The sequence below is a fragment of the Crinia signifera genome, unplaced genomic scaffold, assembly GCF_055691185.1.
Source record: "Crinia signifera unplaced genomic scaffold, ASM5569118v1 HAP2_SCAFFOLD_161, whole genome shotgun sequence".
Classification (NCBI taxonomy): Eukaryota; Metazoa; Chordata; class Amphibia; order Anura; family Myobatrachidae; genus Crinia; species Crinia signifera.
This window is the reverse complement of record NW_028142054.1, coordinates 271,278-282,915: the sequence shown is the minus strand read 5'-3', so window position 1 is coordinate 282,915 and position 11,638 is coordinate 271,278. Positions and strand designations below refer to the sequence as shown.

At 51.8% G+C, this 11,638-nt stretch overlaps 1 long non-coding RNA gene across 4 annotated transcripts in view; it reads left to right on the top strand.

Moving 5' to 3' along the window:
* The first annotated feature begins 2,697 nt into the window (after positions 1 to 2,697).
* LOC146053366 (uncharacterized) overlaps positions 2,698 to 11,638 on the top strand; it is a 187,446-nt gene continuing 178,505 nt past the window's right edge. For 3 of the 4 annotated variants that reach the window (XR_014467745.1, XR_014467746.1, XR_014467741.1), the window contains exon 1: positions 3,674 to 3,831. This is a non-coding gene — a long non-coding RNA (uncharacterized LOC146053366). Of the gene's footprint in view, positions 2,746 to 3,673; positions 3,832 to 11,638 lie in introns of those variants that run through there. The other variant, XR_014467744.1, reaches the window with a different exon arrangement.

The following is an 11,638-nucleotide window of genomic DNA, read 5'->3' as shown; positions in this document are numbered from 1 at the left end:
CCGAGTAGGCGCCCTCGGGTATCTACATATCCTGTATTACTCCAAAGAAATGTGTTTGAATAAGACATCCTGTTTCTAATATCCTCTTATAATTGCCACCAAGATGTTATGCCTAACTACGTGTTTTTAACTTGTTATAAGCAACAGCTATGTAATACTTGGAGGGGTGTGTTTAATGTTTTTTTTTGGTACTCAAAAACTCAATAAAAAACTACTGAATTTAAAAAAAAAAAAAAACCTTGCTGCCACTGAGGACCCCCAGGACGTTGCTCAGGACACCGCCCAACATAGACGGGAAGGATACAGGCGGGGAGACAGCTGCCCCAACTCCGCCCCCAGGGCGCTGCGGCAGAGAACACAGCCCAACGCTGCTAGGAACGACGCTGAGGAGGAGAGAGGTGCCTATCCGACAGATGCTGCAGTACCCCCACCTGCGACCGATTCTATGTGAGTGTGCACTCTTCGGTCACGACTGGCGAAGAGTATGTCTTGGGGGGGGAGCGAGGGAGGGGAGAGGAGGTGCAAGATTAATCTGCTTTGGGCTAAGGGAAGAGTGTGGCATGATGCTAGGTGGTGGGTTGTGATTACATGTAATGGGCATTAAGGGGTTTAGCAGTGGTGTCAAACTCATGGCCCCTCCAGCTGTTGTGGAACTACACTTCCCAGCATGCCCTACCACAGATTTTAGCGATCCATTATATAAAATCTGTGGCAGGGCATGTAGGGATGTGTACTTCCACAACAGCTGTAGGGCCGTGACTTTGACACCACTGGGTTAAGGGATACTTTTTAAATATGTTATAGGTACACGGTAACATCATAATGTCCCCCCTTCTGTTATTTTGTTTGTTTAAAATAAAATTGATGGCGCATCTGTGTGTGTGTATACGTATATGTGTGTATATATTCGATCCCTTACCACCGTGGCAAGCGCAGCGGAGCCCGCAAGGGGGACGATCCACGTCCCCCCCCTTGTCGGGATTTTGAACGCCGGGATTTCCGGCGTCGGGATTTCATACTGAATCCTCGCTCCCTTACCACCTCCTTCTCTTCCGATTCCCCTCCTCTGCTTCCCTCCTCCTTTCCTATGCTTCCCTCCTCCGCACCCTCTCTCCCCCTCCACTGCTCTTCTGCTCTCCCTTCTAACTCTTCTCTACTCTGCTCCCCATCCTCCCTCTCTGCCCCCCTCCTCCTCACCTCCACTCCTCCTCAGCTCCTTCTTCTCTGATCCCCCTCCTCTCCTCCACTTCCCCCTCCTCCACAACCCCTATCTTCCTCTCCCCTGCTCTCTCTTTCCCCTCTATCTCTCTCCTGCTCACCAATTTCCCCACACTTCTCTATCTCTCTTTCAGACTGCCGGTGACCTCGTGCTGGGGTGCAGGAAGAGAAGAGAGGGGGGGGAGAAAGAGAGAGAGGGAGAGAGGGGGGGAGGGGGAGAGAGAGGGGGGGGAGAGAGGGGGGGGGAGGGGGAGAGAGAGGGGGGAGAGAGAGAGGGGGAGAGAGAGGGGGGGAGAGAGGGAGGAGAGGAGAGAGGGGAAAGAGGGGAGAGAGAGAGGGAGTTGTGGGGAAATTGGTGAGGAGGAGAGAGATAGAGGGGAAAGAGAGAACAGGGGAGAGGAGGGGGATAAGGGAAGAAGGAGCAGAGGAGTGGAAGAGGAGAGGGGGCAAAGGAGCGGAAGAGGAGAGGGAGCAGAATAGAGGAAGCGGAGGAGGAGGGGAAGCAGAGGAGAGGAGGGGGATCGGAGGATGGAGAGTAGATGAGAAGGTGGTGGGGGAGCTGAGGAAAGGAGGAGGAGGAGAGAAGAAGGAAGAGCAGGAGCAGAGGAGGGAAAGTGAAGGAGAGGAGAAGGGGGAGCAGAGGAGAGGGGGTGAGGAGGCAATGGGGAGACTACAGTGTGGGGCTGGTGTGATGGAGACTACAGTGTGGGGCTGGTGTGATGGGAGACTACAGTGTGGGGCTGGTGTGATGGGATACTACAGTGTGGGGCTGGTGCGATGGGGACAGTGTGGGGTAGGTGCAATGGGGTTAGGTTTTTTTTCCTTGAAATGCCGCCTGCCACCGCTGGGAATAAAGAATAATCCGCGTGGCATTATGTGAATTTTGGCTCAATCCGCGTGGCATTATGTGAATTTTGGCTCAATACGTTTGGCATAATGTGTAAGGGGCAAGTATAATGGGGTCTATTATTTTGTTGCAGAATGTGTAGAAGTGGTATATGGTGTGGAACACTACACAAGGCCAATTTTGAGTGTCCACACCCTCTTTTCCTGAGCGCTCGCGCACAAATGTGTTGACACTATTGACACCAAGGTGGGCCTGTGTACTTTAAATGCCAGGACCTATTTTTAATCCCCTTCCCGCCCTTTATCTGCTCTCTGAGCGTGCACACTGGCACCATCTCTTTGCAAGTTTTTGAACAGGATTCTCCTAAACTCACTATGCCGCTATTTTTACATACTGTTGTAGACCAGCATTTTTTTTTTAAATATGGATGTTTTCCTCCTCTTCCCTCCCCTTCAGGATGCTACTAAAACCTTGCTGCCACTGAGGACCCCCCAGGACGTTGCTCAGGACACCGCCCAACATAGACGGGAAGGATACAGGCGGGGAGACAGCTGCCCAACTCCGCCCCCAGGGCGCTGGGGCAGAGAACACAGCCCAACGCTGCTGGGAACGACGCTGAGGAGGAGAGAGGTGCCCTATCCGACAGATGCTGCAGTACCCCCACCTGCGACCGATTCTATGTGAGTGCACTCTTCGGTCACGACTGGCGAAGAGTATGTCTTGGGGGGGGGGGGGGAGCGAGGGAGGGGAGAGGAGGTGCAAGATTAATCTGCTTTGGGCTAAGGGAAGAGGTGTGGCATGATGCTAGGTGGTGGGTTGTGATTACATGTAATGGGCATTAAGGGTTTAGCAGTGGTGTCAAACTCATGGCCCTCCAGCTGTTGTGAAACTACACTTCCCAGCATGCCCTACCACAGATTTTAGCGATCCATTATATAAAATCTGTGGCAGGGCATGTAGGGATGTGTACTTCCACAACAGCTGTAGGGCCGTGACTTTGACACCACTGGGTTAAGGCATACTTTTTAAATATGTTATAGGTACACGGTAACACCATAATGTCCCCTCTTCTGTTATTTTGTTTGTTTAAAATAAAATTGATGGCGCCATCTGTGTGTGTGTATACGTATATGTGTGTATATATTCGCTCCCTTACCACCGTGGCAAGCGCAGCGAGCCCGCAAGGGGGGACGATCCACGCCCCCCCCCTTGTCGGGATTTTGAACGCCGGGATTCCAGGCGTCGGGATTTCATACTGAATCCTCGCTCCCTTACCACCTCCTTCTCTTCCGATTCCCCTCCTCTGCTTCCCTCCTCCTTTCCTATGCTTCCCTCCTCCGCACCCCCTCTCCCCCTCCACTGCTCTTCTGCTCTCCCTTCTAACTCTTCCTCTACTCTGCTCCCCATCCTCCTCTGCCCCCCCCTCCTCCTCACCTCCACTCCTCCTCAGCTCCTTCTTCTCTGATCCCCCTCCTTCCTCCCACTTCCACCTCTCCACAACCCCTATCTTCCTCTCCCCTGCTCTCTCTTTCCCCTCTATCTCTCTCTCCTCCTCACCAATTTCCCCACACTTCCTCTATCTCTCTTCAGACTGCCGGTGACCCGTGCTGGGGTGCAGGAAGAGAAGACTCGGCGCCATGGAGTTGGAGCAGGAGGAGATGACTAGCACTGGGGAAAAAAGAGTTCAGAAGACCCATGAGCAGGGGCCGAAAACATGGTGTTTCCATCACTGCTGATCATGTAGAATGAATCATCGATGACAAGAGGTACATAGCACCTATGTATACTGCTCTCCTTCTCCGCTCCTTCTCCACATGTCCGCTCCTTCTCCACACCTCCTCACTCCACCTCCTCTCCTCCACTTCCCATCCTCCTCACCCCCTCTCCTCTGCTCCCCCTTCTCCTCTCCTTCACTTTCCCTCCTCTGCTCCTGCTCTCCCTTCTTCTCTCCTCCTCCTTTCCTCAGCTCCCCCACCACCTTCTCATCTACTCTCCATCCTCCGATCCCCCCTCCTCTCCTCTGCTTCCCCTCCTCCTCCGCTTCCTCTATTCTGCTCCCTCTCCTCTTCCGCTCCTTTGCCCCCTCTCCTCTTCCACTCCTCCGCTCCTTCTTCCCTTATCCCCCTCCTCTCCCCTGTTCTCTCTTTCCCCTCTATCTCTCTCCTCCTCACCAATTTCCCCACAACTCACTCTCTCTCTCTCCCCCCCCCTCTCTCCCCCTCTCTCTCTCCCCCTCTCTCTCTCCCCCTCTCTCTCTCTCCCCCCCTCTCTCTCCCCCTCTCTCTCTCCCCCTCTCTCTCTCTCCCTCTCTCTCCCCTTCTCTCTCTCTCCCCTCTCTCCCCCTCTCCCCCTCTCTCCCCTCTCCCCTCTCTCTCTCTCCCCCTCTCTCTCTCCCCCCCTCTCTCTCCCCCCCCCTCTCTCTCCCCCTCTCTCTCTCCCCTCTCTCTCTCCCCCTCTCTCTCTCCCCCCTCTCTCTCTCCCCCCTCTCTCTCCCCCTCTCTCTCTCTCTCTCTCTCTCCCTCTCTCCTCCCCCCCCCCCCCCCCCTCTCTCTCTTCTCTCCCTCTTTCTTTCTCTCTCCCTCTCTCTCTCTCTCTCTCTCTCTCTTTCCTCCCTCCCCCCCCCAGTGACCCTATGCTGGGGTGAAGGAAAAGAAGACCTAACGATGGGGAGATGGAGCAGGAAGAGATGACTAGCACCGAAGGGGAGGGAGTGCAGCAGGGGCAGAAAACCCGGAATTCCATCACTGCTGATCATGTAGCATGCAGCACCGATTACAATAGGTACACAGCGCCTGCATATACTGCTCTCCATTCTCCGCACGTCTGCTCCTTCTCCACACCTCCTCAGCCCCCTCCCCTTCACTTCCCCTTCTCCTCACCCCCTCTCCTGCTCTCCCTTCTCTGCTTTCACCTCTCCCCCCTCTCCTATGCTCCCCCTCCTCCTCTCCTTCACTTTCCCTCTCTGCTCTTGCTCTCCCTTCTCCTCATGCTCTCCGTTCTCCTATCCTTCCTCCACTCCTCCTACTCCTTCCCTTAGCTCCCCCACCTCTCCTCATCTACTCTCCATCCTCCGCTCCCTTCTCCTCTCCTCCCCCTCTCCTCCCCCACAACCTCTCTTCAGCTTCCCTTCCTCCGCTCCTCCTCTCCTCCTGCTCCTCCTTTCCTCTGCTTCCCTCCTTTCTTCTGCTTCCAATCCTCTTCACCCCTCCCCTGCTTTCCCTTCTCCTTGTCTCCGCTCCTCTTCTCCTCAGCTACCACATCTCTTTCCCTCCTCCACTACCCCTCCTCCTCCTCTCCTTTGCTTCCCTCCTGCTCACCTCATCTCCTCCGCACCCCCTCCCCTTCCTCTCACTTCTCCGCTCCCCTCTCTTCCGCTCCCCCTCCCCTCTTCTCCTGCACTTTACCTCCTCCTCACCCCTCTCCTCTTCTCCTGCTCTCCCTTCTCCTCTACTCTGCTCCCCCTCCTCTTACTCCTCTCCCTCCTCCTCTCTTTTGCCCCTCCTCCTCTTCTCTGCTCCCCTTCTCTCTCTCCTCCCCACCACTTTTCGTCGGAGGAGGAGGAGCATTTCAATCGCTGCTGATCATGTACCATGCAGCACCAATGACAAGAGGTACACAGTGCCTTCTGTGCTACTTCTCTACATGTCCGCTTCTCTCCTCCTCCACTCCTTTGCTCCTTCTCGGATCCCCCCTCTTCCACTCCTTTGCTCCTTCTTCTCTGATCCCTCTCCTCCTCTCCTCCTTCCCCTCCTCCTCTCCCCAGCTCTCCCTTTCCCCTCTTTTGCTCTCCTCACCAATTTCCCCACACTTTTCTCTCTCTGACTGCCAGTGAACCTGTGCTGGGGTACAGGAAGAGAAGACCCAGCGCCGGGGAGATGGAGCAGGAAGAGATGACTAGCACAGAAGAAGAGAAAGTGCAGCAGACCCAGTCTGCCCAGGAGCAAGGGCAGCAAAATCATCGCTACCATCGCTGCTGATTGTCACAGGAGGTACCCAGCACCAGCTTTGCACTGCGCTCCCTTCTCTGCACCTCCTCCATGCCTCCTCTCCTCCTCCTCTCCCCCTCTTCTGTCTGCTCCTGCTCTCTGTTCTCCCCTCCTCCTCAGCTCCCCAACCACCTCCTCCGCTCCCCCTCCTCCTTTCCTTTTTCCCCCTCCTCCTTTCCTTTTTCCCCCTCCTTTCTTTTGCTTCCAATACTCCTCACCCCCTCCCCTACTTTCCTTTCTTCTTTCCTCTCACTCCTCAGCTCCCCTTCCTCTTCTGCTTCCCCTCCTCCTCTCGCTTCCCTCCTGCTCACCTCCTATACTCCGCACCCCTCCCCTTCTCTGCTCCTCCACTCCCCCCTCCTCTCCTTCACTTCCCCTCCTCCACACCCCCTCTCCTTTTCTCTTTCTCTCTCTCCACCCTCTCTCTCTCTCTCTCCACCCTCTCTCTCTCTCTCTCTCTCTCCACCCTCTCTCTCTCTCCACCCTCTCTCTCTCTCTCTCTCTCCACCCTCTCTCTCTCTCCTCTCTCTCCCACCCTCTCTCTCCACTCTCTCTCTCGCCTCACCCCTCTCTCTCTCTCTCGCCTCACCCTCTCTCTCTCGCCTCACCCCCCTCTCTCTCTCTCTCTCTCTCTCTCTCTCGCCTCACCCTCTCTCTCTCTCTCGCCTCACCCTCTCTCTCTCTCTCGCCTCACCCTCTCTCTCTCTCTCTCTCGCCTCACCCTCTCTCTCTCTCTCGCCTCAGAAGGCACCTTTTGAACCATTAAGGTCGGCGGACCTTAAGTTTCTCACATGGAAGCTGGTATTCTTGTTGGCAGTGGCATCAGCGAAGAGGGTGTCAGAGTTAGGAGCATTGTCATGCAAGTCTCCTTTCTTGATATTTCATGAGGATAGGGCAGTTCTTCGGACGGTACCTCAGTTTTTACCAAAAGTAGTCTCTGCTTTCCATCTAAACCAGGAGATAGTTCTACCTGTGTTTCAACCCCCAGAGGGTTCTAGAAAAAGGGACAAATTGAGGAATTTGGATGTTGTGCGTGCATTACGCATTTATGTGGACAGAGTTAAGAGTGTCAGAAAGACTGACACCTTGTTAGTGTTGTATGACATACACAAGATTGGTTGGCCGGCATCTAAGCAGACCATTGCTAGGTGGTTGCGCTCTGTGATAGCTTTTGCATACACTAAAGTTGGAAGGCCTGTTCCGGCAAGGATAAATGCGCATACCACCAGGTCAGTTACCACCTCTTGGGCGGTTCGACATGGGGCAACAGCTGAGCAGGTTTGCAGGGCTGCCACTTGGTCATCTGTTCATACCTTTGCCAAATTCTATAGGTTCCATGAGTTCGCGTCGGAGGACGCATCATTCGGGCGAGCAGTGATGAGAGCTGCAGACCTGAGCGTACCCACACAAAGGACCGGCTCTGGAACGTCCCAGTGTTGAGCTGTGTCACCAGGACCATTGAAAGAGAAAAAGGGATTTTTGTAAGAACTTACCGTTCGAATCCCTTTCTCTGATATGGTCCTGGTGACACAGCGATCCCTCCCTTACGCTCAGTAAGTATGCCAGTGTTCATGATGTTCATGTTTAATTGGTTAAAGTAACAATTATTGTTAAAAAATGTGCATATAATATGTGCAGGCGTTTGTACTGAGTTAATGTATTCCAGTGGCTTTGAAAGATTGAACTGAAGAGTCCGGGATGCAGTAGGGGAGGAGCCTACCCTCTAAAAGATTTAGGATAGGTGCCTGGCTCCTTCGGACCCTCCTACATCCCAGTGTTGAGCTGTGTCACCAGGACCATATCAGAGAAAGGGATTCGAACGGTAAGTTCTTACAAAAATCCCTTTTTTGTGTATTTCAAAAATGTAAAGAAATAAAAAAAGTTTGGACATTTTCCGAGCAACAATCTGGTTGGAACAAATATTTTAATGACATTTTGGGTGTCACGAACGGTGAAACGGTGTCAAGGCATGCATTATATGTAATAGTAGAGTGCAAGACTAATAAAAAGACTAATAAAGAGATTACATCTCCATATGTGCCAAAGTGGTTTGTGCAAAAGGCTAGTGAACAGCTAACGAACCCAATACACCAATCATGTCCAAACTATGGCCCGCCAGCTGTTGTGAAACTGCAAGTCCCATCATGCCTTGCCACAGTTCTGCTATTAGGGAATACTAAAACTATGGCAAGGCATGCTGGGATGTGTAGTTTCAAAACAGCTAAAGGGCGCTCAGTGACAAACGAGCTTTAAAATCAAAGTCAATTGTTTGGTGACCCGACTCCCAGGCTGCACGTCACCTGGATTTCTCCTCGCACCCTTCGCGCACAGTAGGGCAATAAGCTGCATCTAGTTTATTTAGGGCGCAAAAATGCAGCCAACAAGACCAGGGCAAGTGCTGCGAACAATTCTTTAGCTCCCACTACATTAGGCAAGAGCTACGGGTGCACAAAACAATTGAATCACCATTATATGTTGTTTAGCACCTTACATAAATTATATATATATTTTTTATTATTATTATTTTAATATGCAGTACAGTAAGACCAGCAACCCTTACCACCAGCATAGCTCTGCCCCAACACTCATGAAGCACCGCCTACATGTTTTGATTGGCCCACAATCCAATCAGTCAAAGAAAATGGATCACCATCAATAGGTAAAAACATTGATGGTCATCCATTGCATAGTGTGCCACAATCAATGGGCAGTTGCACTATTGTCATCAATTGCAAAGACGTCCATCCCTAAAGCTGTGCACACACAGTGCAAGTGAGCCTCTGTGCTAAGTTTGCAGTTAAGCACAGATGGCTCAGCATTGTGTACTGAACAATCTGTCACGGCCAGTGTTCTCTGGTGTGAGAACATTGGCAATGACTAGATTTATAACTGGATGCAGTGTAAATCTAGTCAAGCAACAGCGACGCGCGGGACCGCGCAATCGTCATCACCAGAGGGTATACACGTGGAGTGATCCTTTTTTCATTTCTAAGCGATCTAGTCAGATCACTTAGAAATAAGCCTCATATCCCCCTGGGCGGGATGTATTAATGTAAATCGCCAGCCGCCGCGATGCTACCGCATATGTACTAACATATGCGGCTAGCATCGGGTTGCGGTGACGGAGACCCCCGCGATACCTGTAATGTGGTGTGCGGGGGTCTCCGTCACATCCTGGCGGCTGTCAGTGTCCCCCTGCCTCTCCTCCTCCTCCCTACAGCCGGATGTCCTCCCGGCTGTGACACCTGCTGAGGGAGGAGTTGATCGATGGAGGATGGGTCGCAAGGACGGCGGGCGGCGATAGAAGCCCATAGGCATCTATAGGGTATCGCCACCCAGAGGTGGAGATACCCTGCCAGGCGGAGATGGGGCGGACGGGTAATGGTACAAAGGAAAATGCGGTAAAACCCCCGTTTTATCACATTTTCCCTTTAGTACATCCCGCCCCCTGTGTGTATGCCCCATTAGGATGGTAGATAATACAGTATACACTTTAGACTACAGTATAACTAATGTGACAATAATCCCTGTATAACCATCCAGCAAGCAATCCCGGCGGGTGACATGTACTTGGTGTCACCTGAACGCAGCAGTGATCCCAGCCTATATAGAGTATGCCCAGTTATCCTACATCTGCACTAATGGCTACGTGCAGTTTGCTAGCCTGTACGGTTTGGCTCACCTGTATCTCACCACATTGGCATGCCGGGCACATATTTACCATTACACTCACATGTGTTTATTATCATAGAACATAGCAAAGCGCGCATAGCTACTGCAGCAGAGAGAGAACATATGGTATACACACAGAGGCTTCCCATAGATTATAATCTGGTCTATATACACCTGTGTCACACTTTGGGAAAGCAGATAGATAATTTACAGTGTATAATAATGCAGACAGCACTGGGGCTGAGATATTACAACCTGAGCCATAGAGTAGCGCTGCTGAGGATACACTGGTATGCCCATACACATAGATATCCCCAGGAGCACCATGCAGCAGCCCTGTGGGAGTCACATACATGACCAACATACAGACTGAGCTCCAGTCCTCACCCACAGGTTGCTCAATGCTCAGGGGGTGTTCTGCACATGTGCACTTACCAGCCGCTTCTTCTACGCAGGGGCATGGCGTCCCAGTCAGTGACTGCCTCCATCAGAACAGCCGGCAGAGTGCTCATGCAGGGGGAGCAGCAGTGATGACGATGCATCATGTGCCAGGTGTAGTTCCAGCAGCTGCCAATAGGTGGCGATGGTGCGGCACAGCGTGAATGACGTCACTGCATTGTAGCTACGAGATACACGAACAGTCCGTGTATGAGTGGCTGGTACAGTGGCGTGTACCGTTAGTTCAGCATCTGGGACAGCCACTCAGGCTGAGCCACCACGGGTTCGAATCCTCCTCCAGTGTCTGCTGTTTCAGGGGCGTGGGGTGTAGCGCCTTCGGATCCGGGAGCAGCCTGAGTTTTTGACTCATCCACTGATACCACAATATTTTCTGCTCAAACTACATAATATTAATAATTAGCCACCATATATAACCAGGAGGAATAACTTTAAGTGGGGGCAGGACGGAGTCTGTGTACAGACCAATTGTTCTAAATATACAGTTTATTCATTGGCACAAAACAGCAAAATAGGTTAAAATTAAAAAAGTGCATTAAGAAAAAAGTGAATAGAAATTGGAGCTGTGTGTCCGTGTCGCTGTACACTTATACAGTGCCCGTGTCAGCAGATTTCCACATACACAATTTTCTTTAATAACTCATGTCGACCTATTCCTGTGTTGACCTTTTTCATGCAGCCTTTTGGATTGTGTTGACCGTTTTCAGCGTCAATTTAAACCAGGTCGATCTTTTTTATATGTAGACCTTTTCACTGCCGACCAAAAGATCTAATTGCTGTCGACTTAATGACCCTCACCCCTGGTCACAGCGTCTATAAACTGTTATGTAGGACAGGAGACAAGTTCCGAAAACTAAAATATCATAAATTCCCAAACGTTGGGCAAAAGAAGCAGCCTCTGTGTTTTCCTTCACATGTAGTCATACAGGTAGAGTCGGACAACAGGAATAATAGGCGCTACATGATAATGTATTTATAGCATTCCTCCCAACTGTCCTGATTACAGTGGTATGGTCCCGCTATTTGGAGCCTGCCCTGATGTCCCTTGAGGGGAGGTGATCATGGCTGCTCTGCTTTGTGGAGCAGCCGGTGATTGCTGGATAGGTGCCGTGCGCAGCAAGGAGAGACGGGGCTGGGTACGCTGGCAAAGAGGATGGAAAACCCGGGGCCTCGATGTCCGGTCCCGCCCCCGTTGCACATAGCCCCGCCCCTTTCCAGGGCCAGCTGCATGCAGGTCCCACTGATCTATTGGTAAAAGTTGGAAGGCATGTTCGATGTTCTGTGTATACAATACATTCCTTTTTCTTTTTTAATAGTAGGATCGGCAGCAATTAGCTGTATGCTCTGGCCTTCGTCTGCGGATCTTCGCCTCCAGTGAAGTGTATGGCCTTTGTCAAACATACATAAAAAAAAAAAAAAAAAATGATACCCGATCTATTGTCTGCGGGCAGACGTGATT